The sequence below is a fragment of the Pteropus alecto genome, unplaced genomic scaffold, assembly GCF_000325575.1.
Source record: "Pteropus alecto unplaced genomic scaffold, ASM32557v1 scaffold821, whole genome shotgun sequence".
Lineage (NCBI taxonomy): Eukaryota > Metazoa > Chordata > Mammalia > Chiroptera > Pteropodidae > Pteropus > Pteropus alecto.
Window position 1 is genome coordinate 313,674 of NW_006431396.1, and position 6,219 is coordinate 319,892.

The window sequence follows — 6,219 nt, forward strand, 5'->3', positions numbered from 1 at the left end:
ATTAATATATGATAAGAAACTAACCCCCCTAAAGTAAATAAATAAAAAAATAAAACATTACGAGCATTCAATCACATTAATAACACATTATAACCAAGTAGGATTTATCCCAAGAATACAAGATTGTTTCAATATTAGCAAAAGTAATATATTACAAATAATAGTAAAATACATATGTACATATATTACTTAATTAATGTGGTATATTATATTGATATACATGGTTATCATAATAAATCCTAAAAAGCCTTAAACAAAAAACAATACCTGATAAAAACACTCAAGAAAGTAGGAATTGGCCCCACTCCCCATGCCTCATTCTGCTCTCCTTGCCCAGCTCTCCACTGGTGCCCACCATGGCCACCATTCAGCAGCCAGTAGGAAGATGGCACTTAGTGAAGAGAGCAAAAGCTTTTGAGAAGTACAAGAAGGAATTAGGAGTAGGAATGGCTCTGTAAAAAACAGAGCCAAACCAGATTGTGTCTTCACTTCTGACGGCAAAAACCTCACCATAAAAATTGATGGCATATTGAAAACAGCAGTTTTCATGTAACCTGGGAGATAAGTTCGAAGAAACTACAGCTAATGGCAGAAAAACTCAGATTGTCTGCAACTTTATAAATGCTGCATTGATTCAACACCAGGAATAGGATGAGAAGGAAAGCACAAGAAAACTGGAAGATGGGAAATTAGTGATGGAATCCATCGTGAACAATGTCACCTATACTCGGAGTCTATGAAAAAGTAGAGTAAAAATTCCATCATCCTTCTGGATAGGAATTAACTGTGAGAATAAACAGATTCAGTTCAATGAGAGAATATCTCTATGCTATTTTTTTCATTACTGTGTTTAATTATCTTTATCACCAACATTTTGCATTTCTGAGTGTTGGTGTAATTAGGATCATCCCTTTGTTAAGTAAATAAATGTGTTTATGCTTAAAAAAAAGTAAGAATCAATGGTTATATTCTTATCATAGTAAATTAAATTTATCGGTTCTAAAACTAGAACCTTACCTAATGGGAAATCACTGCAAATGTTTCCACTAAAATGAGTAACAAGGCAACAGTGTCTTCTATCAACTTCCGCTACCATTAAGCTTTGTACTACAGGTGTTAGTCGATGAAATTATACAAGAAAAATAAATTAGAGGCACAAGAATTGGAAAAAAAAGTAAAACTATATCTATTTACAGATTATATGATAGCATATCTTTAAAACCTTAGAGCAGAGGACAGCAAACTAGGGCCCGCAGGTCAAATACAGCACACTGCCTATTTTTGCATTTTTAAATGGTTGGGAAAAAAATTGAAAGAAAATAGTATTTTGTGAAATGTGAAAATTATACAAAATCGAATTTATATAATTGTACAAAAATTTAAGTGCCCATAAATAAAGGTTTATTGGAACATAGCCACACTGATCTACTTACATTTCGCCTATGGCTGCTTTCATGTTACAATGGCAGAGTTGAATAGTTATAACAGAGACCACATGTGGTACTCTCATCACTTGGCACTGCTGCTCAGTGCCCTACAAATCACAGTGACACTGTTATAACTCTATAGCACTTCAAGTGCGACACATATTTCTGTGTCACAACATTTTATTTTTTATTACCAGTGCATACCTATCATGTCAAAATCAAAACAAAGTGGAGTTTGAATATTGTACTTTTAAGGCACAGTGGAATGTGGGTTGTTTCGTTATCAAATTAGATGGCAAAGTATTGTGTTTATTATGTAACGGACTACCGTTGTACTAAAAGAATCAAACATACATTGACATTACCAGACTAAGCACTCATTATAATATTTCTAACTCACAGGAAAACAACAGTAAGAAAAATTAGAAAATTTAAATATGAATATCTCATCACACATATTATTTTCACAAAAATAAAAAACGAAAAGAGGCCGCAATCAAAATAAGCTTTTGAGTAGCTTATTTGTTAGCCAAACAAGAAGGTTGAGGGAGAGAAGGAACCGGTAAAAGTAACTTTGGAAAATAATGTTTTAACTAAAAAACATAAAACCGAAGAGACAAAATAAACTATATATATATATGCTATATCTAATTGGCAAAGCTGTTTCTCAAGGGGATATGGGTAAACAATTCTGAAACATCTATATATATACTAGGATTGAAAGGTAAGTAAATAGATGGTAGATGGAAGAAACCAGGTTTCTCACTGTTCAAAAGAAGTCACACATAAGCAAAGGGGAAGGTTACAATGAACCATGTGGTACTGGATTAGATTAGAGAAATCAGTATGTATTTATGTTTAGCCTAATATAGATAGAGATGAACAGATACAAAAATAATTCTAGATATGTAGATGTCTTAGCACTTATGGCTTGGAGAGTCCAAAAGCAATAGTACCCCAGTAGTAACATGCAAACCCAGTGCCAAGATATTCTTCAATGAAAGAAACCAGGGCTCACTGGAGAAATGGCTTATTCCAGTACTGGAGCAAGGAAAATATATGATGAGCCCGAAGGATCTTATAGCACCAGAAAGTGAGGAAGTGCTCAAAAAACAAAATCATGAGAGCATAGCAAAGGGACAGAGAAGCCAATCTGAAAGAGCTCCCAATGACCAAAGGTAGAACAATTGGATCAATGAAAATAAATACTGTGTATTTGATTGTAACCCAAAGTAGAAAATAAACATTCATGAGCCATATGGATATAAATGAATGATTAGATAAATAGGCAAATCTCTCATACAGAATAATCCCAAATAATTTATGTAGATAGCGCCCCCCTACTGCCGCCGAAGAAAGTGGATCTTGACTCCTCAGCCCTAAAGTGTGGGCTGTGTTTAGTGACTTGCTTCTAAAGAAATATGAATGGGGGAGGGGTGGGAGTAACTTTACAGTAGAGAAACTTAACAAACAATACCTCAAAACAAGTATATTTGTCAGGGTTCTCCAGAAAAATAGAATCAATAAGATAGAGATGAGAAAGAGAGAGAGAGAGAGAGAGAGAGAGAGAGAGAGAGAGAAGGTTTATTATAGGAATTGGTTCACACACGTATGGAGACTGAGAGCTTCCACAATCTGCCATCTGCGAGCTGGAGGCCAAGGAAAGCTGGCAGTAGAATTCAATCTGAGTCTAAAGGCATGAACTGTGGTGGAGTGGGGGCACTGGTATAAGTCTCAGAGTCTGAAAGCCCAACAACCAGGAGCTCCGATGCCTGAAGAAAGGAAAAGATAGATGTCTCAGCTCAAGGCAAGAGAGAAAATTGACACTTCTTTTTGCATTTTTGTGCTACTTGGGCCCTCAACAGATTTGATGATGCCCACCCACATTGGTGAAAATGGATATTTTTTTTACCCAGTCTATCAATTCAAATGCTAATCTCTTCTGGAGATACCCTCACAGATACAATCAGAAATAATGTTTACCAGCTCTTCTGGCATCCCTTAGCCGCTCGATTTGACACATAAAATTAACCATCGCAAGTCCACCTATTGTTATTTAGCACTTATACAGATCTCCTTATGTTATACTTAATCTCCAGATAAAGACAATAATGAGGTCGTAATTCCATCTAACGTGATACAACTATCCTTCATACAACCTAAAACATACTAATCCCTTCTCCAGAAGGAGATATAGTCCTTGAGTAAGGTTTACTCTTCCCCCAACAGCTTATAACTTGAATACTATGATGTAAAGTTAACAATACATAAACTATAAAGTCAATATACCATATATTACATGATAAAGAAATAAGAGAGAAATGAAAACAAAGATATTCACTTAATATATGTATATACACAGAGAAACATATTCATAACAAAATAAGGAAGAAATACTCATGATTACAATTAGTCCTCATTTCTGTAATTGGTCATGTGGTCATAGCTGGTCATTTATAACTACTTTCTTCCATTACTCATTCTATATTCCCTTTGCCCTCGGTAAGCATCTCAGCTGGTTATGGTTTTTTTACATGGTAGAGTGACCCAAACCTTCATTCCTGAAAAGTTTGGGCCTTTACTAGTCCTTCTTGTATTGAGTTGATGTGATTGTCCATTGACCTTAACTACAGGATATGATAATACTAAGACATACCATAAGGGATTTCCTGTATTCCAGACACTCTTCTATACCTCCAGTGTGGAGTATTAATCCAATTTCCCCTATACAGTCAAGATCAATCACCCCAGCCAATACCATAACTCCCTTCTTTGCTACTAATTCACAGGCACGAGGAGCCCAAAGTGGCTCTGAACTTCCAGTTCAATGAAATCATTGTTGTGACTACTGGTGAAAGCATTCATCCTTCTGGGACTAAGACCTCCAGGCCAGCAGAGCATAAGGGCACAGAGAAAGAGAGCAAAAATGTTGCTAGTAGATCCTCTCCTTGATTCCTGGACTCGCGAATCTTGCCTGTGGCAGAGACAGGACCATATATATTCAGAGTATATACACCCTTCTGGAGAACCTTGCCCCAGCCCTGCAAAGTATTGCCACCTAGCTGGCCCTGTCACTGAGTCTTCAGAAGGCCGTTCCACCGTTCGATCAAGCCAGCTGCTTCGGGATGGTGGGGAACACAGCTAGGCCAATGAATTCTATGAGTGCGGGCCCATCGCCTCCCTTCTTTTCCTGCGAAGTGAGTTCTCTGGTCAGAGCAATGCTGTGTGGAATACCATGTAAGTCCATGGCTGGTAGTTTGGGTAGGAAAGGGAAGCCCGTGTCCTGAATAAGTGCCTGTTCCAGTAAGATCGAATCACTGCCTTTTCCATAATAGAAGTGGTAACCAATGTAATCAACCTACCACCACGGACCTGGCTGATCACTCTGGGGATTGGTGTCATTTTAGGGGTCTGGTGTTGTTCTCTGTTGCTGGCAGATTGAGTACTCAGTGGTGGCCATGACCAGGCCAGCCTTGGTGAGTGGAAGTCCATGTGGCTAAGTCTCTGCATCATTCCCATCCTTGCCACCATGGACACTTTGTTCATGAGCCCATTGGGTGATGGCAGGAGTGTCTGGGGAAAAAGGCTGACAGGAATCCACAAAACAGTTCATGCTATCCACTTGATTATGAAAATCTTCCTCTACTTTAGCGAGCATTCACACGGGACACAGATATCTTCATTTTTCTGCCCATTCAGAGAGGTCTCTCCATAGGCCTTTTCCCAAAATTTCTTTGTTACCAACTTTCCAATCGAGCTCCTTCCAAGCCCCTGACCATCCAGCCAAAGCATCGGCCAGACTCCATGGACTGGTACGTAATCACACGTCTGGCCATTTCTCCTTTCACGCAGAGTGAACGAGCAGGTGCACTGCTTGAAGTTCTGCCCACTGGGAGGATGTCCCCGCACCACTATCCTTCAGGATGTCCCTGAGTGGGGCAGCAGTGCCCCATGTCAGCCCTGTCAACAATGAAGGCATAGGTCAGCTCATCAGATAAAGAATCACAATCATCTGAAATGTAGGCGGAGGACAAACCACACATGGGTTGGATAATAGAGGAGGGAAATGGAAAATACCAATAATGGGATATCGCAAATTTAAAACCTCATCTTTCCTGCTGCATCCAAGACCCACAAACAGCACGTGGGCACCTCGTGGAGGCAACCAGGTGTGGCAGTGGGACAGGTGGGGCTCTGACACTAGCTCCCCTTCCTACCCTCGCCTTCCCTTTCCTTTCTGGTAACGTCCAAACACACCAGCTAGAGGCCCTTGCACCTCCCCTTGCGTATCCCGCCCTGACGGCGCCTGCCTCGCGTGTTGGTTCCTCTCTGCTCCCCACTGGCGTGGCGGAGCCCACGCCCCCAGCGCTCCTCCCACGCGACTCCCTCTTGACACGCAGGGCACTGACTCTGTCTCTCTAGAAACTGGGTAAGAACCAAGTTTTTCTTTGTCTGGGCCTCTCCCGAGCCCCTGCTTGTGGCCTTACCTGACCGACCATCAAATAAGAGCACGCCAAGCCCACGCCGTCTGCGTAATTGCGCGGCGGGAAGTCGCTCCTGCTTTACTTCGCTGTTACTCGGCGCACATCTTTCTTTGTACCAGCCAATTCCTCCCTTCCCCACAAAGAACTTTGAGGATGCACCGAAACAGTACTTCGTAAACATTCCATAAATCTTTGTTCTTCTTTTATGAAATGCTTTTCCTTCACAAATATCTAAACCTTTCACAACGTACCTGGATGGCATTGCCTCAAATTTAGTCCCCGATGCACTATTGTGAAATCGACGGCCT

General features: G+C 40.4%; 1 pseudogene; it reads left to right on the forward strand.

Annotated features, from left to right (window-relative positions):
• The first annotated feature begins 356 nt into the window (after nucleotides 1-356).
• On the forward strand, nucleotides 357-753 carry LOC102897077 (annotated as a pseudogene).
• The last annotated feature ends 5,466 nt before the right edge of the window (nucleotides 754-6,219 follow it).